At 38.5% G+C, this 22,117-nt stretch overlaps 1 protein-coding gene across 2 annotated transcripts in view; it reads left to right on the forward strand.

Moving 5' to 3' along the window:
• Positions 1-22,117, forward strand: part of LOC133526260 (protein apterous-like) — a 131,116-nt gene that overhangs the window by 53,693 nt on the left and 55,306 nt on the right. The gene's annotated exons all lie outside the window — the stretch shown is intronic.

A 22,117-nucleotide genomic window follows, 5' to 3' on the forward strand; every position in this document is an offset into this window, starting at 1 on the left:
AATTACCAACAATATGCAGCAATAATAGATTGAATACTCTTTATTGGCACACCTCAGTAAAAGATACAGCTTAAATAAAAACAATTGACTAGTGATAGAGACAGACAACAGGCAGACAGAAGGTAATAATTCTTATAACGTACTTTTCCTTTTTTAGGGTTCCGTAGCCAAATGGCAAAAAACGGAACCCTTATAGATTCGTCATGTCCGTCTGTCTGTCCGATTCTGTCACAGCCACTTTTTTCCGAAACTATAAGAGCTATACTGTTCAAACTTAGTAAGTGGATGTATTCTATGAACCGCATTAAGATGTTCACACAAAAATAGAAAAAAAACAATAAATTTTGAGGGTTCCCCATACTTAGAACTGAAACTCAAAAAATCTTTTTTCATCAAACCCATACGTGTGGGGTATCTATGGATAGGTCTTCAAAAATGATATTGAGGTTTCTAATATCATTTTTTTCTAAAATGAATAGTTTGCGCGAAAGACACTTCCAAAGTGGTAAAGTGTCCCCCCCCCCCCCCCCCCGTAACTTCTAAAATAACAGAATGAAAAAACTAAAAAAAATATATGATATACATTGTCATGCAAACTTCCACCGAAAATTGGTTTGAACGAGATCTAGTAAGTAGTTTTTTTTTAATACGTCATAAAATTAAAAAAAAAATTTTTTCATCAAACCCATACGTGTGGGGTATCTATGGATAGGTCTTTAAAAATGATATTTAGGTTTCTAATATCATTTTTTTCTAAACTGAATAGTTTGCGCGAGAGACACTTCCAAAGTGAAAAAATGTGTGTCCCCCCCCCCCGTAACTTCTAAAATAACAGAATGAAAAATCTAAAAAAATATATGATATACATTACCATGCAAACTTCCAGTGAAAATTGGTTTGAACGAGATCTAGTGAGTAGTTTTTTTTAATACGTCATAAAATTAAAAAAAAAATTTTTCATCAAACCCATACGTGTGGGGTATCTATGTATAGGTCTTCAAAAATGATATTTAGGTTCCTAATATCATTTTTGTCTAAACTGAATAGTTTGCGCGAGAGGCACTTCCAAAGTGGTAAAATGTGTGTCCAAAGTGGTAAAATGTTGAACAAGATCTAGCAAGTAGATTTTTTTTAATACATCTCAAATGGTACAGAACCCTTCATGCGCGAGTCCGACTCGCACTTGGCCGCTTTTTTTCTGATGTGGGAATGCTGTTACGCATCGTCCCCCTGGCCTGAGATGGGCCCATTTTGGGGGGTATGTGGGACTCACACCTCCCGGCGCACCATTGAGAAAGAGGGGGAGAAGCCTACCCACTAAACCCACACCGGCGTTTCCCACCGTTTGGGGAGGCGTCATGGGATCGCGAACATTCTACCACGAACTACTTTTACCAAAAATTCTACCAAAAATTGCCTAAAAGGAAAAAAACTGTGCGGATGTGAGGAACGGCGCAGGCAAGCTTATTTCTAGTAATTTAAAAAAGAGGACATATGTCTGACATGTCTCACAAATTACGAAAAAGTCAATTTAGAATTACAAACAATATCACGTAGTTCGCGAAATTGCAGGTCACCTCTGATGCCTACGCACGCACACTTACAAATATCCTAAGTTTTACCAGAACAAACCATCCGAAGAGCTACTTTATTACTTAAACTATAAGGTTTAAATCAGGATGTCCGCGGTTCTAAAGCTTAGCTAACGTTATTCGAGTGCGCTCGGAAGTGCAAAGGCCAAGTCCGCACGTACTCGATAAGGATCGGCTGCAGGGATGTCGCTTGGTTGTTATTCCACAGACATCTGAATGTTACGTGCCGGAGCTCGGGTGCTGAGAAAGTGCATACGAGCAGATTTATCTACACGGATGGAGAGATTAGACGTATCTACACGCGTACTATCTGGAATTGGTGTCATAAGCTGTGAGACGGAATATTTATTTTGTATAAAAGGGTCAAACACATTTTAGGAAAAGGTCACTTCTGTGGACATTACATTCAAAGTTAACGACTGGTACATAGATATATCCCGTTTTTCTTATTTAAGTCTCAAGTATTGAAAAAAAAATACCGTCTGTAAAGGTGCAGCGTAAATATTAGCTTTAGGTTCTGTTAACTTTGGGAAGTCTACAGGAGAGACGCGAACCAGTTTGTTTGTTTGTATAACCCATATGTATGTATGTGTATTATGTGTGTTAAATGTGTGTAATGTGTATAACTGGGAAAGCACCTCCTTACAGAAAACCGCAGCTAAATAACACTAGACCCTACCCATAGTGTTGTGTTCCTGTCGGTGAGTGAGCTCAACGAGGATGCGGGGTGTTAGGGTAAGCAACGTGCATGTAACTCCGTTGGAGTTGCAGGCGTACATAGGCTACGAAGACTGCTTACCATCAGGCGGGCCGTATGCTTGTGTGCCACCTATGTAGTATTAAAAAAAAACAAAAGTATCTTTCTGCATTATCGTCTATATACTATGATATCATAAAATTCAGCCGACATACTACAAGCTGCTGCGCACAGGCCTCCTCATGCGCAGGAGGCCTAAATTGGCCCAAAGAAAATATCTGAGGACTTCACATACAGACTTGCAGATATGGCTAAACTGTAAAGGTTCCTAATAAACTAAGGAAGCCTACAACCTAAATACAGTAATTAGTTGACTACAAGTCATAAAAAAAATCTGAAGACTTCACATACAGACTTGCAGACATGGCTAAACTGTAAAGGTTCCTAATAAACTAAGGAGCCCTACAACCTAAATACAGTAATTAGTTGACTACAAGTCATAAAAAAAATCTGAAGACTTCACATACAGACTTGCAGACATGGCTAAACTGTAAAGGTTCCTAATAAACTAAGGAGCCCTACAACCTAAATACAGTAATTAGTTGACTACAAGTCATAAAAAATATCTGAGGACTTCACATACAGACTTGCAGACATGGCTAAACTGTAAAGGTTCCTAATAAACTAAGGAGCCCTACAACCTAAATACAGTAATTAGTTGACTACAAGTCATAAAAAATATCTGAGGACTTCACATACAGACTTGCAGACATGGCTAAACTGTAAAGGTTCCTAATAAACTAAGGAGCCCTACAACCTAAATACAGTAATTAGTTGACTACAAGTCATAAAAAATATCTGAGGACTTCACATACAGACTTGCAGACATGGCTAAACTGTAAAGGTTCCTAATAAACTAAGGAGCCCTACAACCTAAATACAGTAATTAGTTGACTACAAGTCATAAAAAATATCTGAGGACTTCACATACAGACTTGCAGACATGGCTAAACTGTAAAGGTTCCTAATAAACTAAGGAGCCCTACAACCTAAAAACAGTCATTAATTGACTACAACTCATAAAAAAGTGGCTGTGACAGAATCGGACAGACAGACGGACATGACGAATCTATAAGGGTTCCGTTTTTTGCCATTTGGCTACGGAACCCTAAAAATAATAGGACTCACAATTAACATTAGATCCACCCATAGAAGAAATGACAATAATAAATACAATTATCAGTTGAACATGAGAACTTGATTGCTATTACACCTGGTAATTATACCTTTCATAATAAGGGCGTTAATTTATTAGCAGAAATACACGGTAAGTATATTGCGCCTTGCTACTTCGCGTGATGGTGGTCTAAGGTCGTTCGTATTTTTTTGCATTAAAAAGGTAAGCAATCTTGACGTTTCTTATTATTAAAAAAAACCACTTATAACACATACTAAATTACTGACAGGTGAATAGGTTTTAAAAATGTAAGTAGTGCAATCTCCTTGACCAACGTATTTTTACGAAAACGTACGAACGTGTCATGCTATTTCGGTCATTCGGTACAATAAGTATTGAGTACAATAAGTACTGAAGTAGCATGACGAATAGGAACGTTTCCGAGAAAATACGAAATATAAATAAACAAGTTTGTATCAATTATAAATCATATACGATTATTTACATTATTTTGATTTCATCAGTAATATAACATGATTTCAAAAAAGCGTTGTTTAAATTTTCATTAAATAGACACATGAAGATTGTTTACCTTATAGAGTGAAATCTAATCAAATATAATGACGATTCACCATAAATACCACAGTAGAAGATTGAAAAAATATCTAGTTAATGATGAAACAAAAAACACCTAAGTATATATGTAAGCTAAACATAAAACCTTCGCTGCATATAATATCAAATATCAAATACAATTGGCTATTTGACTGTTTTTTGTAAATAATGTCAATCGATCTTGATTTTCCTGAGGATCAAATGTCTATATAGGACTCATGGCATTTAAGCAACACAAAGATCAGAAATGAGAGTTAAAGTCGGACGCTCGCACTCGACGATTGAAACGCCTCTAACAAAATGATAATGTGATGTGGCGTCACATCATATAAGTCTGTCCTAAATGTATGGAAGATCAAGGAAATTGCCATTTTGACCCTGAAATATTGCGTTTATGTGTATAGTTCTCACACAATTTATTTAGCAATAAAATGGAATAAGTAAGGAATGGAATGGTACCATTTTCTTTTCTATTTTTGAAAGACAAAAAAAATTTTTTTTTGAGATTTCGGAGCCTTGTATTTTTTTATAATCTCAATTTTTTTTATAATTCCACTTTTTTATAATGACCGGCTCATCTTCTATCCATTTAACTAAATTTTGTTATAATATTCAACATGTGTCAAGTACTCAATTTACTTTTAAAATCCAATATAATTTGTCAAGGACCTAGATGTCAAATTACGCCGTATCTCTGCCACCACATATTTGAAGTATTTGAACTTACGATTTAATGTCAATGCTGTCTCTTGCATCTCCTTGTAGGTAAGTGCGAACGAGATGCACTGTGTCTAACACAACAATAGATTGTCAGAGATCAAAATACCATTATACGATCCGATGCGCGCGCGCATAACGTATTGTTAAAGTTAACCCCGATTGGTTCAATCGATCCTAATCGGAAAACTCGGTAAAAACTGACTCAATAACGTGTCTGTCCGAGTGTGTAAGTGATAATTGACAGAAAAACCGACTAATTGTTGTCTATGCATCAGTCGATCAATCGGTTGTAATTATTGGCGGTCACGCTCGCTGCACGCGGAGCGGGAACTCCCTTCACAGACACACGTACATAATAATTATTATCATAAAGTCCGTCTAAGTTCACTTTGCATTAGCTTGAACAGGACAATTTTCTTAATGAAATCCGCGGCTGTATCATGATAGCTTTTTATCATTTATCATGTCATGCGTCACTTTCGCACTTATTAGAACGTGACAGGCATGATGACAAATGATAAAAACCGACCATCTTTGCCCTACTGACGTCATAATGACATCGCCACACTTTGTCATTGCATATGCCGTGCAGAGTTAGCTTGGTCTGACTCTAGTTGTGTTACATTACATGTGTTGAATGTACAAGATCACTAAAATATCCATAATATTATGGTAACGCCATTATAAAATATTATAAAACACAATTAACTTAGTGTGGACTGTACTTATAATAAGCCAATCAAATGAAATCCAAAAAGCGCTTTTATGAATTAATTCCCAGCAAGCTGGAAATCATTTTGATACCTTCATTTGGTCTTAAGTGCGTGTAATCCGAGTTTGCTCCATCCTAGGAGGTGTGCATACGTTTTGGGAGCCTTGGGAGATACATTTTCCCTTAGGTTACCAAATCACTCGATGTAGAAGGAACCCACTATCAATTACAATGGAACTATAGGCAAGGTTCTGTGGAGGAAAGGCGTTTTCGGATTTTGAACATGATTTTACCAAAAATAAAGAAATTCAAAATAGCGGCCATTTTTTTTACACTTTAAACTACGAATTCATATTAAAGTACCATTCGTATCCTCAAATATAAATTTTCATCATGATTAGAACAAATTTTCCGTTGGACGTACTGTGTTGGATATACAATACTATAAAAGACTGAAAAATACTGAATAATAGCAAAAAACTATGCACTCCTCCTGGGATGGAGCAAACTCGGATTACACGCATTTCCGACCAGATGAAGGATTAAAACGTAGCTTGCTGGGACTGGGAATTATTTTATCGAAAATATCTAATTTCATTGGCCTATTAGGTGTTGGTACATAAAAATAAAATATTTAAATGATTTAAAGCAATAAAACTATGTTTTAAATCAATATGATTAACAAAATAAGCAATTTCAAACGAGTTTTATTGTAAAACACGATCTAATGCGAGTCCAACAGGCGTTTCGAAGCGGCCATGATTTAAAGTTTCATAATCGTTCCAAGTACCAACATAATTCGACGTGCTGTCGACACTTTTACTTTTTATATTTTTACTATTAGATATGCTCTTATAACATGATTAAAACCCTTCGGGCGACTTTAGACATGTCCAGATAAAAGACAGTCGCGTTGACAACATCGTTCACACTCCGTCGACACAATCGGACCTGTCGGGACATGTCGCCCGACCGACCTGTCAGCGCGGTCCGATTCCTCGATCGATTATCCCGTCCCGGCGCAATCGAATAGAAAATCGGGTACTTTCACTTGGCGTTTGATTATGTATGATTTATTGGGTGGGAATTAGATTGTGTAACAAATAAAGAATAGTTAATGGTATATCTATTCGAAAAAATGTCAAAAGTATATATACACAACGAATAAACTGTACCCCTAGTGTAAATAAATTCGATTTCCAAACGTGACGTACGCGTTTGCGTTTAGTCTCATTTTGTATTGGATTTCGAAAGAGCGTGCCAAGCGGGACGTTTTGGAACCTCAAAATCCTATACAAAATGAGACTTAACGCAAACGCGTTCGTTACGTTATGATGTCGATCAAAGTTACACTAGGGGTACTGGATTCATAAAGATTCTACAAGAGATCAGAGGGCCTACCGCGAACCACGTTCGACGTGTTACCTCCCTGTCGCACTTGTAAATTCGTACGTAAGTGTGAAACGGCAACACGTCGAACGTGGTCCGCGGTAAGCCCTCTGATAACTTTTTGACAGTGCAAGCCTTATGATTTCGTCTTGGCAACATTTTACATGAAAATGACTTTGGCGGGATATAATCATATAGAGCAAGATCCCAGAGGGCCTACCGCGAACCACGTTCAACGTGTTGCCTCTCTGTCACACTTACGTAGGAATTTACAAGTGCGACAGAGAGGCAACACGTCGAACGTGGTTCGCGGTAGGCCTTCAGAGCCTTATTAATTTTCTCATGAATAAAATGTATGAGATAATATAGTGTAAGCATGTTCCTGTAATGTCCCGACGGCCATTTTTTAAATTCTCAATACTGATTTTAATGTTTGTTTTAGAAAATATTGTTACAGATTGATAATCAACATTGCCAGACCATTTCCGCCGGCGGCGGTAACGCTTGCTAGACACTTAAAAGCTGTCAAAAAAATATTGTAACTTATACCTATGCCTTCGCATTTATATTTAGTCTCGCCGTTTAACGTAAATTTCGCCGCTAAACGTATAGTTTTGTGAACCTAGGTAATAAGCTATAAATGTACCATACTTTTTTGGAAAGAAAATATAGGGATATTACTTATTAATCGCGCCACACTCCCAAAGTACCTATCATATAATCCGACGACCGGTTTGGCCTAGTGGGTAGTGACCCTGCCTACGAAGCTGATGGTCCCGGGTTCAAATCCTGGTAAGGGCATTTATTCGTGTGATGAGCATGGATATTTGTTCCTGAGTCATGGGTGTTTTCTATGTATTTAAGTATTTATAAATATGTATATATTATATATATCGTTGTCTAAGTACCCTCAACACAAGCCTTATTGAGCTTACTGTGGGACTTAGTCAATTTGTGTAATAATGTCCTATAATATTTATTTATTTATTTAATCAAAAGTTGACTAACATTTTATAACGAGTTTCTTTTCCAACTCACACACGCATCACGTCGAGGCGTTACTCTCCAGTTTTCCAGGCTAGGGACGGCATCAAAGGACGTGGCGGGCTATAGTGTCGGCACTTGGCCTTGTTTCTTCCGAGCACGGTGCGAACTTTGAAAGGATTTTAGAAGTGCGAGGGAGTTTTTACGTTGTTTCTGATTTGTTTTCATATTTTTAGGTTTAAATATTATGAATATTGGAGTATTTTTATTATTTCACCGACAACTGTAAAATTTCTACCGCTTTATGCTTTAAAAGTTGAATGTTCAATTCGTCCTTTATGTTTTCTATGTATTTAATGAAAGCTACTGAGATTGGTTTCAATATTATTGTCCAATTAATACTATAATTTTTTGCTCCAGTCATGGGATGTATATGATAAAGAAATACATGCTTAAAATGCGAAAATAATACCATATTATATAAAGATGTAGTGTACTGTATAATTAATTCTACACACCTAGCCTAGACTCCTTAACTCAAAAAATCTAATTAATTTAAGATTAGTAGTTAAGTTAGAAAAATGCATGTTTTTGTTATGAAATAAACAGATTATTATTTTTTTATTTTATTTAGTTCAGTATTATAATTCCTGGGATAGAGCAAACACGGATTACACACATTTAGGAACAAATGAAGGTATTAATACGATTTCCAGCTTGCTCGGAATATTTTTTTTAATGCAATATGATTGGCTAATATATCTCAGTATTCAGTATAAATTATTCTACGTTAATGTATATATGAATTTATTATGTCCGTCAATAATTATTAAATTATTTGACGCAAACATACAATCAACAATGATTATGAAAATGTTTGTAAAAGTAACTGATGTTTTTAAACTCGGTTATCCTCATACCAAATGTGAAATTAATTCATCAATACTCAGGTAATTCAAAATAACCATCTCCCAATTAACCTCCGCGAGCCGTAAGTCCGTCTCCAGCTCGTAAAGGTCTAATTCGAAAATGCCGCCACAGCCCCGGCAGGTAACAGCATGGTTGACCTTCCGTGGACCTTATGTGGTTGTCATAAGGTTTAGGAGATTTCAGTGATTCGTGTAGACATGGGAGCATCAATCCATCCTGATTTAGTCGCGACGGCGCGGTTCTGAGCGCAGTGTGCGCGGTTCGAAGCGTTATAGTTACGGCGTTTCTATGTTAGGAATGATGCGCTAAGAATAGTATTATTGCGGTGCAACTATGGTATTACTATGGGTTTGCTGTGTCATTATGTCGTCGTTTGTCGATCGCTACTCACCTTGTTACCCTACCCGTTTTCGTCTCCCCGTGGTAGTGGCGTATTTCGCTCGATATCAATCTGAATGCCTGCGATGTCTTCCGGCTGTCAACCTGCCGTCATTTGTTGTTGGCAACCCGCCCCAGTAACTACATACATGTCGTGGTGGTTAGTTACTTATGCTGGACATTTTCCGCAAATCGACAACCATTTTGCGTGAAAACGAGGTAGCGCTACTCTAGCCACCCCAGCTTCTCCACGAAGCCTAGCAGTGTCTTCAGGTTGCTAACTGCCTCCTTTAGTATGCACGGAGTTTCTAGGTATTTGCTCCTGTATACTTTACAGTCTAGAAGAATGTTTCGCTGTTTCCTCTTCTTCCATGTAAGTTCTGCACATGGAGCTGTCCGTTTTACCCATATTATGTAGGTGTTTGTTCAGTGTTATGTCCTGTAATTAATCCTACTATTTTCCGTAGTTTATATCTGAGTGTTTCCAGTGGTGAGCTTGTACTTTTGTTCCTGTACGGTTTATTTGGTTTGTGGGTCGTGGTAGCGTGTCTCCAGTGTCTCCACTCGCCTAGTTGTGCCGGTTTCCGCGCCTTCTCTCCGTCACGGAACGTCAATCTCCGCCGTGTCGAACGCAACTCGCGTACACTAGACACATCGTCTTCGAGTCAAGTCCTTATTATTCGCGTGTCTCCGCTCGATCTCCGCTCTGGCTGATTTATGGCGCCATCTCTCCGCCACGGAACGTCAATCTCCTTCGTGTCGAATGCAACTCGCGTGTCACTACGTCCTTAGCAGCCGCACCACTCTGATCCCTCGCCGCTTTGGGTATTTAACGGCGCCATCTATCAGCCACGGCACGTCAATCTCCATCTTTGGTCGATGGCAACTCGCCCCAGTACCACCACATGACTATCGTCATCGATTCCTCATAGTAACGTAACGACCTCGATCTCCACGTCGCGCTGGTTTAAGTACAGTCAAGTGCAAAAATATGTATCGAAAGAATCGTCTCATAAATATGGTACTACGCTCTTATTACACTGGAATAAGATGCTATGGGACATATTTTTGAGTAATATGTGTAAAAAGCGGTGGTGGCCGAGTGGATATGACGTCCGACTTTCAATCCGGAGGTCGCGGGTTCAAATCCTGGCTCGTACTAATGAGTTTTTCGGAACTTATGTACGAAATATCATTTGATATTTACCACTAGCTTTTCGGTGAAGGAAAACATCGTGAGGAAACCTGCATACATCTGCGAAGAAATTCAAAGGTGTATGTGAAGTCCCCAATCTGCATTGGGCTAGCGTGGGGACTATAGCCCGAGCCCTCTCGCACATGAGAGGAGGCCTGTGCCCAGCAGTGGGACGTATATAGGCTGAATTATATTATATATATATATATGTATACACCCATATTTTTACACTTGACTGTACTTACATAATTAATGGCGTCATCTCTTCGCCACGACCCGTCAATCCCCGCAATTTGTATCGACAATTTGCCCCAATACCTCTACATATCGTCTTCGAGTTTCTGTAGTACCTCTTCGCGACCGCGTCTCTCCGCTCGATCGCCGCTCTGGCTCATTAAAGGCGCCATCTCTCGGCCACGGAACGTCAATCTTCGCCTGCCATTTGTCGCCAGCGCCGGAATGTTTGTGGTTACGCGGAAGGTGGCAAGTCGAGTGGGGTTACGGGGTTAGCTTTGGATTCGTTTACGTTAGCATTGATCTGTGCCGTACCTTGAGTATGACACTGACATATTCGCTGACGTCTGCGTAACTTACTTGAGTGTATACTGTATTTTCCAAAAATCGTTTTTTCTAATTAGCGATTAATGCCATTCGCAAATTTCCCACTTTGTTTTTTCTCGTTAGCATCCTTTCCCGATATCATTTGTAACCATTCGCATATTTTCACAGTTTATTTATTTTCTAGCAGATTATTATTCCATGTCATTTTTTAACCATTCGCATATTTTCCCACTTACCACCAGTACCGTACTCGCGGCCTCCTAGTCGTCGGCTAAACCACTCGGCTCTGACAGTCCCTAAGTGTCTAGTGTAGTTTATGCACAAACGCACCAAGCGTTACTACGTACGAGTATAATCTCACCGGAACATCTCCAACGCGCTCTTGCTAAACGTTCGCGATTAACTATACAAAGCAGTTTGCCAAAGAATAGATAACACACGCAAGTGAATTGAAAATGGTTTACATTCTATGAAATAAAAATCTTTTAAAAGTGACCCGTTTTCGTTTCACTTGAGCGTGTTTACGAAATTTGGCAAGGAAATAAATTAAGTCCGAATATATAGGACCGGTCCGGCCTAGTGGGTAGTAGCGTAAACCACTGGCATATTAACTAGACCCTCTGTAGTTTTTTTCTTTATTCATAAAAAAATGCAAAAAAGACTTCTCGAAGTCTCAGGTTAAACTACAAATATTTATATTAATATTTTATTAACAGCAGTAGTTTCCATTTCCACCGAAACCAATATTCGGCATCGTTAATACGCCATTCGCGCACCGGAACGTATTGGCTACAAATACACTCTATTGTTATGGATGCCGCGGCGAATTGAACCGAACAAAATACACTTTTAACGCCATTCTGACGTGAAAAATATGATCTTGGTTTGACATTAGAGCATTTTCACATTGTCCTACATTCCTACATTCGCTCCCGCAGTATCATAGTATTCTACATCCGAAAATGTCGGCCCGACAGCTGACGGGGACAAGGCTGAAATTATTGGAAGTACCTCGATGATATCGGATGTCGGATGGTTCCTATGAGAAAAACAGATGGTCAGCTCTTTATCATTTGTCACCATGCCTGTCACGTTCTAACAAGTTTGTAAGTGCGAAAGTGACAGCATGGTGACAAATTAAAAATGCAACCATGCTCCCACCGCTGAGTATCAAATTACCTTTATTGCATAAATATTTTTTTTATCAAAAAAGATTTCTTATATGATTACATTCTTAGGTGTACTAGCAACATTAAAGTCACCCTTTGGCGTACTGTCAGTAATTTTACACTTGCAGCCTATGGATCAACTTTACTCAAAAAAACTTACAATTTACAACGCCCTACGCGTACAATATAATAATGCTTTTAGGATGCGGTTGCAGCTCTAGCGGTATGTTTCCGGAGGCGCGCCCCGACGGCTTCCACGCCATCATGCGCAAGCAGGTGGCCTTGCCACAGTCGCGGACAGGATAGATGGCGCTTTCTGGCAGTACTGGAGTAGCCTACATACTGATAATAATCAACGTAGTACATTATAGAATAGTTATTAACATAGGTTTAGTATTTTAATAAGTGACTAATATAATATGGAAAAATTCTGCAATAAATGATTATTAAATACAGAACTCTGCTCTCGATATGCGAAATCGGATCGGCCAATGTAAAAACGCTCTTATAGATAGATAGATTTATAATCATAATCATAATCATAATCATAATCTTTATTGTTTGTGAGAAATGGGTTACATTGCCGGTAATTACTATTGTAACAATTTTACATGGACTCACCAAGACTCTACCTTTACAGGTGTACAAACAAACATTTCCTTAAAACGAAGCATTAATACACAAATAAATCACAATCTTACTATTAATAAAAATCATGCAATAACAAAAATGAAATAAAATAAAATTGAAGTCAAATACAAATCATAATTCAAAAAACATAAAAATCATCATCATCTAAATCATAATTTAAAAAATCATTAATACTATAAAAACATCTCTGTACTAGCCAAGCTTGGACTTGTGATTTAAATATATTCAAATTATTATTCTTAAAAATGTCAGGTAATTTATTATAAATACGAATACACATAATATACGAGTTTCTCGAGGAAAGTGCCAAATTAACCGAAGGTTTATGTAAAGTAAACTTATACTGTGTTCTTGTCGCGCGGGGACCCATGGTTTGGAATTCCACAAACAAGTATTTATACTTGTGTACGAAAACACACACTTCGAAAATATACATACTAGGGAAAGTGAGTATGTTGTTTTCTATAAAATAAGTGCGACATGAGCCCATATAGTGTATTCCAAATATGGCTCTGATACAACGCTTCTGTGTTATAAATATTGCGTCTTTGTCAATACAGTTTCCCCAAACTACTAGTCCATATCGCAAGAGAGAATTAACGTAGCCATTATAAGCGAGTAGCGCTGCTTGGGTCGAAACAGTTTGGCTAATTCGTCTAAGCGCAAAAATAAAACTATTTACTTTGGATTGCACATTAGCAGCATGCTCCGTCCAATTACAGTGGCTGTCAATAGTTATGCCTAAAAACCTTGTATTTTGCACTTCTTTAACAGGCTCGTTATCTAAAATTATATTTAGTTTCTGTGTGTTGCCTCTTGCTGTACTGAACTGGATATAAGTAGACTTATTTACATTTACCTTTAAGTTATTTCGTTTTAACCATTCAACTGTGCTTATCAGTGCTCCATTTAAGTCATCGTTATAAGTTGTCAAATTTTTGCATTTTACAATAATAGATGTATCATCTGCGTATTATTTATTGGTACTAATTATACACTGTCAACATTGGTTCAAAAATACGATTATGATCATAATTAAAATATGTACAATAAATTATAGTATCTAATCCATCTTGTATTGTTGTATTGTAGTTCGGGCGATTTTCCGCAACTCGACGACTGGCGCCTATTTTGCGTGACAAGGGGGGGTGGAGGGTTGGCTACTCTTGCCAGCCCAACTCCTCGAGGAATCCTATCAAACCTTTGATATTGAGTAGGACCTCAGGGAGGTCTCGGGGATCCGAGATGTTTTGCCCTGTATGGGGCCACTCCGCTGCATTCCAGCACCACGTGAGAGGCTGTTTCTTCTATCTCCATGCATCCTCGGCATAGGGGACTGTCTGTGACACCTGTTATGATAAGATGTTTGTTTCTATCCAACCATTTCTGTTGTCTAATCCATCTTGTTCGTGACCATGATACAATCGTTTGTCAACAAACATCAATCGATTATGACAGACAGAATCTATTCTATTCTAGTAACATATACATACATATGTCTGGTATTGACTAGATGTCTTTGCTAGAAATTGGCACTTGGAACTTTGCTGGAAATTGGAATAAAGGAATTAGAGCGAGTAGGAGTTCGCAAACAATGTTAAATCGAAATAATATTTTAGAAGTTGTAATGCGGCTTCGTATTAGTTACTTGTGGCGTGTTGGAAACTTAAATATGATACTGATTTTATTTATACATATTATTGATTTATTGTCGAAACGACCGGTCTGGCCTAGTGGGTAGTGACCCTGCCTGGAAGCCGATTGTATCGGGCTCGAATCCCGGTAAGGGCATTTATTTGTGTGATGAACACAGATATATGTCCCTGAGTCATGGGTGTTTTCTATGTATTTAAGTATTTGTATATTATATATATCGTTGTTTGAGTACCCACTACACAAGCCTTCTTGAGCTTACCGTGGGACTTAGTCAATTTGTGTAAGAATGTCCTTATAATATTTATTTATTTACTTAACACCCGTATTTGGGGCACCCGGGTGGTAAACGTCCGTCTGGGCATCATCTCTTCTTCTTCCTCGCGTTGTCCCGGCATTTGCCACGGCTCATGGGAGCCTGGGGTCCGCTTGACAACTAATCCCAAGATTTGGCGAAGGCACTAGTTTTTACGAAAGCGACTGCCATCAGACCTTCCAACCCAGAGGATAAACTAGGCCTTGTTGGGATTAGTCCGGTTTCCTCACGATGTTTTCCTTTACCGAAAAGCGACTGGTAAATATCAAATAATATTTCGTACATAAGTTCCGAAAAACTCTTGGTACGAGCCGGGGTTTGAACCCGCGACCTCCGGATTGCAAGTCGCACGCTCTTACCGCTAGGCCACCAGCGCTTCCGTCTGGGCATCATCGCTGGAGTGAAAGAGACCTGTCCGCCCTCGGAACTATCAGCTAGCGCGAAGTGGCGCAGGATAGGGCAGAGTGGCGCTCTCTTGTGTCAGAGGCCAAGATCCTGTTTGGGTCACTAAGCCAGTGAAGTAAGTAAGTAACTAACTAACTCCCGTAGCACTAAATTGCAAACAAAATAATAGCTAGATCACTGTAGATGAGGCTCTGTTACTGCGGTTCAAACTGTACTGTACCCCTAGTGTAAATTTGATCGACATCATAACGTGACGAACGCGTTTGCGTTAAGTCTCATTTTGTATAGGATTTTGAGTTTCCAAAACGTCCCGCTTGGCGCGCTCTTTCTAAATCCAATACAAAATGAGACTAAACGCAAACGCGTACGTCACGTTTCGAAATCGAATTTATTTACACTAGGGGTACTGTACTTAATATGTAAAATTGTCTGAAAAGGTAACCAAATGCGAGCAGTGGCTGGACTTTTTACTGCGATTTAACTATTGTGTTTTTTCAAAATTCAAAAATTTATTCTGCAAGTAGGCCTCAAGGGCTCTTTTACAAGTCAATACAACATTTATAGTAACATCATATAGTGACATGAAAAATACATAACAACATTTATAAATACAACAGCCAATACCTGGGTAAACTACTGGGTTTGTGCTCCAGGTAGTTATATGAGTATAGTCAGACCAAATTAAGTTGGCGGCGATTTTGATAGCCCAGACTGTGCCAGTGTTATAATGTCATAGAAATGTGACGTTTAAAATAACACTTGCGCTATCTGGGCTGAAAAATTCCTACCAATTTATCTCGGTCCGACTCTAACCTATGTATACTTATATAATATCATTGAACTCTGCGTTGCAGTTGTAATGACAAAGTGTGATGATGTCATGACAATTTTTTACGAAAAAATGTCGTTTATAATGACACATTTTCACTATGTTCTATTCAAGTCATTGCAAAGTTAGTTTAGCCCAAAGAGAATTGAGTATAGAGGTGCATTGTCAACTGTGACCCATGTTCTTTCATTGATATGTGTTATATATCAAACGGTGTCGCCATCTACTCGAGTATAGGCCAAAGGTATCCATCTATTCGAGCATACATTTTTCAAGCCACGTTTTTTTCTTAGACTTAATTTATTTTATACGAAGTTATATATATCTTTGGTTTAGACGGACTTTCTGTAAGTTATGAACTAGGACAACATAGAAACAGCGGCATAAACAGCGCTTATCTCCGTCTCGCTTACACCCCGGCGTGAAGATACCAGTGTTAATCGTCGTCTCGCTTACTCTCCGGCGTGAAGATAATGCTTTGTCGCCGCGAATTTACGCTCATTGCGCGTCAAGCGTACATCGAGCGTAACGGAGCCGTGACGCGAACGACGCTTAATGACATAGAATAAGACCAAGATAAGTTGGCAAGGATTTGACAGCCCGGACAGTGCAAGTGTTATTTAAACGTCAAACATGTTTGACGTTTACTTAACACTTGAACAGGCTGGGCTATCAGAGTTGCCATAGCAGCTTGGTCTGACTGTAGGCTTTCGGACCCGGGTACGTCCTTAAACTACGTCCAAAAGAGAGGTATGGGCATTGTGATGTCATCTCGCTTTGTGTGGTAGGGCACAGCCAGTGGATGTCATCGCAAATGTACACTTATAATTATTACAGTACATCACCCTTTAAATTTTTGTCATAGTTACGTAATTTGCTAATTATTGCACTAGAGCGGTAAAGTAGCACATGTAAGTACTGTAATAATACATGATAAAGCGCGAAAAGTAGGAAATTCGCAACGTGTGCCGATAAATGAAAACACGATCGAATGTGTTTCAAATCGACACGAGTTGCGAATTACCTTTTCGCACGTGTATTGTACAACGTTTTACAGTACATATGGCCATTTAAATTTTCGACATACGTATGTATGCATAGGACTATAGTTATGTACTATAAAATATATTGTTTTTAAGAATAGGTAACTTTTCTTTAGACTTGTTCATAAATGTTGTCCGTCTAACCTATTTTCCACGGACTCGAATACAAAAAAGTGTGGGGTGTCATTATCATCACATTTTTATAGGCTTTTATGAAGACATTCCCACACTTTTCATTACAAATGCCATGCAATGTTCGCTTTGCCGGACTCTAGGCATGCTTGCAATTAAAACTTATATTGAATATACTTTAAGTCATCCTTTTTAAAACAGAATGTAACATATGTCAACGCCATAAAGTCCAGAACGAGTCGATCATGCTGCAGGATGATTTAAACAGCTGATGGGAGATAGGTTCGAACCCGAGTGAGACGTCCGTGTGGTCCGGCTATCGCGATTCAACAGGGTTGCTTGTTTCTAAATACTGACGTGTTGGTTAGGGATTGAGGTCGAAAAGTAGACAATTATTTACTACAGAAGTAACTACAGTACAGTACCTCTAGTCTAAATTTATTCGATAGCGAAACGTGACGTACGCGTTTGCGTTAAGTCTCATTTTGTATGGGATTTTGAGTTTCCAAAACGTCCCGCTTGGCGCGCTGCTTCTAAATCCCATACAAAATGAGACTTCACGCAAACGCGTACGTCACGTCACATCGAATAAATTTACACTAGCGGTTCTGTACCCCTAGTGTAAATAAATTCGATTTCAAAACGTGACGTACGCGTTTGCGTTTAGCCTCATTTTGTATTGGATTTAGAAAGAGCGCGCCAAGCGGGACGTTTTGGAAACTCAAAATCCTATACAAAATGAGACTTAACGCAAACGCTTTCGTCACGTTATGATGTCGATTAAATTTACACTAGCGGTTCTGAGAATGAGAAATGAAAAAAAATAATAGATATACTTCTAGAGCTGTCAGCCCTACTACCGGTAACGAGTAATGTTAGAATTTGGTGAGTTTCCTATTAATGACTGTGTCGGAATGTGGGCTACCGGTTCCCGGGATTCCTCGACCAGATGTGTATCGTTATTAATTATCAGAACCTCATATTTGTACACAGGTGGGCATGCGAGTTGTCGGTCACTAATATAGCGTCTAACAGCATAAGACCGATCTAACTGGCTTTCTCTGGAGGAGGCCTTTACCCGAGCAGTACCCCTAGTGTAAATATTTTCGACAGCGAAACGTGACGTACGCGTTTGCGTTAAGTGTCATTTTGTATGAGATTTTTGACTTTCCAAGACGTCCCGCTTGGCGCGCTGTTCAAAAACCCATACAAAATGAGACATAACGCAAACGCGTACGTCACGTTTCGCTATCGACTAAATTTACACTAGGGGTACAGGGGTTCTTGCTTCGTAGCGTAGGAATATTCTTAGAGTTATTTTAAAAATTCAATTTTAATTTTTTGAAAAAATAATGACATTTTTGACTACTTATCATAATTACGAGTATGTTATTTTTTTTAATACCACGACGGTGGCAAACAAGCATACGGCCCGCCTGATGGTAAGCAATCACCGTAGCCTATGGACGCCTGCAACACCAAAGGCATTACATGCGCGTTGCCGACCCTTTAAAAACCTGTACACTCCTTTTTTGAAGAACCCCATACTGTAGCCCCTCGGGAAAACCCCGGCAGGGAGCTCATTCCACAGCCGAAGCGTTCGCGGGAGGAAATTCCTCTTAAACCGCACAGTACGCGACCATTTAGGTTCTAGGGTGTAAGGATGAACACCCTGCCGCCGGCGAGCGGTGCGGGGATAGAAAGTGGCCGTGGGCATTATGTGAAACAATTCTTCAGAGCACAGCCCATTGTACAAGCGGTAGAACACACACAAAGAGGCAAAGTCTCTCCTTAGACTTAAAGGTTCAATACCGCTTGTGAGTTTGGGATCGTCGACGATTCCAATTGTATACTCCTTCCAATTTTTCAAATCATGTTGACACTGTAACTACTTGCAAGAAATAAAAGGCTTTTTTTATTTTTTGTTTTTATAATATAGCGTGTCGTCCACTAGGGGGCCTTCAATGCAGGCTCAGGCTCAGGCTGCGATTTTGATAGCCCAGACGGTGGTAGAATAGACGTTTAAAATAACCCGTGCACCGTCTGGGTCAAAATCGCTGCTAACTTGTCTTGGTCTGACTCTAAACGGTTAAAAGAAAAAAAAGACCCCACCGCTGTTTTTCTTTTATGCGTTGTATTATCCTCAAATACTTGTCGATATACTATTATAAAAAACATAATACATTTTCTGAATTAATATAAAAAAGTAATGAAATGTTGTTTTATTGAGTAGTTTGTCCGTCGAAACAAAAGTACACAATTTCTATTAGGCATTAAAAAGTATTTTGGCCCAAGTACTTCGTCGACTTATCGCCGCCAGCCATAGACACAGGAGCAGTAACATTAAACATTAATATAAAAAACGCATTAAAACATGAACTTTGTCTCAAATTTTCTCACACTTGATACTAATAAATATAAGTATAATCAAAGATACATTACTGAGTAAGATGCGTAAAATGCATTAAGGCATTAAGACCGCCATTTGTACCTTCATGTATTGTGCAATAAAGATTAAAGTCAAAAAATTATAACCTAATAAATAAAATCTAAGTAAATTTCGTGCTTCGGATTTGACAGAAAAACGAGATGGCGCTGTACAGCTCCATACATTTTGCGATAACTCTGACTGTCAAAAGTTGACGTTTGACAATTCAGTGACAGTAAAACATAGGGCGCAGTACAGCGCCATCTCTGTTTTGGATGTCAAAATAAGGAGCAGGTTCTTTTCTTAGACTTTAGCTCTCAATTAAAATCAATTCTAATACAGTGTAGAAGAAACGCCCGACCGATTTTAAATGTACTATTTTTATGACTGCCATTTGATTTCGGACACTTTTCTAAGAGTCTTAAAGTTGTATTTAAGTTTTATTGCCTTAAATTGAATGTTAATTAAGCGGATATTATGTATCTATTAGCAATTTAGGTATTTATGGGCGGTCAATGACATTGAAGGCGAACAGGTTTATTGTTTATTTAGTATAAGTACACACCTTACACATTCGGCCTACACAAGGGGTACAGAAGGATTCCGACCTCACTGCGACTTATATGGGAACTGCACGCCACCTGCAACGTCGGCGTGCAGTTCTCATACAAATTGCAGTCGGCTTGCAGTCCGTATGTATCGGCCCAAACTGCTACCAGAACCAACACAGAGTATATACCGGCGGACACGAGCAAATAATCAAATAAAGTTTGTTTAAAACTTTTAAAAGTTTTGTAGTATTTATATTTTCTGGATATTATTTTCCATGTACCATCGCCAACACTGTTAACGATCAATCGATTTTGTAATAAAGAGTTCAGAGTTGGTGTTAGTACGCTATCATCAGTGCAATTGACATTATATAATATTCGCAATACATTGCGTCTTAGAATAAACTTTAAAGTGTATTAAAATAAAGCACAAGTTATTTTTAAAAGTCGCTAGCTAATGTTGATCAGATTGAGGAGTAGACGAGACTTAAGAGGCTGTCAACACCCAATGTCCTTGAAATTGATGTTACTTAAACAGTTTTTTAAGAAAGACTATTTGTTTTAGTCAAGTAAGAAAAATATATGTTCATACTAATTATATTTCAAAGCCCGTGGTTGTACTCGATACATGATTGAACGAAATCGGCTCGATAGAAAATATTGCAGAGATTGGTCTTAAAATCACAATTAAACGGTTCTATGTCTTTATTGTTTTGACTTATGGGTCTGCAATTAAAATCACAATTTTTAAACATTTATATCTAAACCGTGGTTGAGTAAAATATTACACTAATAATCCACTTTTTTTTTATTTAAATATTTTTCTTATTATTCCCTTGCCCAGGCTCAGTAACATGCGACAGTGCTATCTCATTTACTCCGATAGAAATAGACAGTGTGCGCGCTTTAGGTATTGACAGCCTCTTAAGGAGGGTTGTGACAGAGGAGTTTTGACAATGAAGATTTCTCAAAAACTATGATTGTTAGCAAGCTGGAACCAGCGCTCTTAAGCGCCTTTAGAAATGCGCATTTTGATTTTAGGTGTACGAAAAGCGCAAAAAGTAACATTTCCCAAAAAACCGTTAAGTTAATGCTCCTATTACATGCTTCACCCGGTATATCACAGACTGTACAGATATATTTGGCCCATTGGCCGTCACTATTTCATGCTGACTGTACATACATCGTTGACTGTACTCGTATATGTGTAGGTGTTTGCGCATGGTCCGGTGCGCGTGCGCACGCGCGATACTATCGGCGAGCTTCGTTACCAGTCACTTCACCGCCATATTGTTTATATAAATAAATACATTTTACAGGGCTGCCTAAAACACATTGACAATCAACTTTAGGAATGTTTCTCTTGGACGTCTTTTAATAATAATAAAACCATTTATTTCAAGTATATTACACTCATATCTTGGTTAGTAAAACTTAATTCTAAAATATGTATTAGTACTAAAACCTAGGAACATAATATATCTATATACATTATTTTCTTTCCGCTGAGTACGGCACATGTAGCCGACTGCAGCGTAGCAAATACAGTCCAGCCTGTCCCCTATAATTTTCATGATGGTGTTGGGGTTGGCGCGACTCCGGCGCACCAGGGATAGCCAGCATAGATAGTGGCATAGAAGCAATCGACCCTAACTTCGGCGAATACCCCTGAGGCGCTACAGAAGCGCGGCAGCCCCATCAACACCCGGAACACGTTGTTATACTGGACGCGCTGGTTATTTTAACATAATTAAAATTAAAAATAAGAATTAAAACCATTTATGTATGTAACTTTAGATATGTAACTTTACTTTAGAGTGACATAACATGAGACACTTCATTCGGTTCTTGTCTGTTTCTTAATTTCATGTCTTTTAATTATTTATATAAAAATTCTAACCTTGGAGACCTTTTACATCTCTAAGGATATTTTAATGGTTTTTTTTATATTTTATCTCTGACACTTAAAGACTTTTACATCTCTAAAGAA

Source organism: Cydia pomonella, chromosome 1, assembly GCF_033807575.1.
Source record: "Cydia pomonella isolate Wapato2018A chromosome 1, ilCydPomo1, whole genome shotgun sequence".
Lineage (NCBI taxonomy): Eukaryota > Metazoa > Arthropoda > Insecta > Lepidoptera > Tortricidae > Cydia > Cydia pomonella.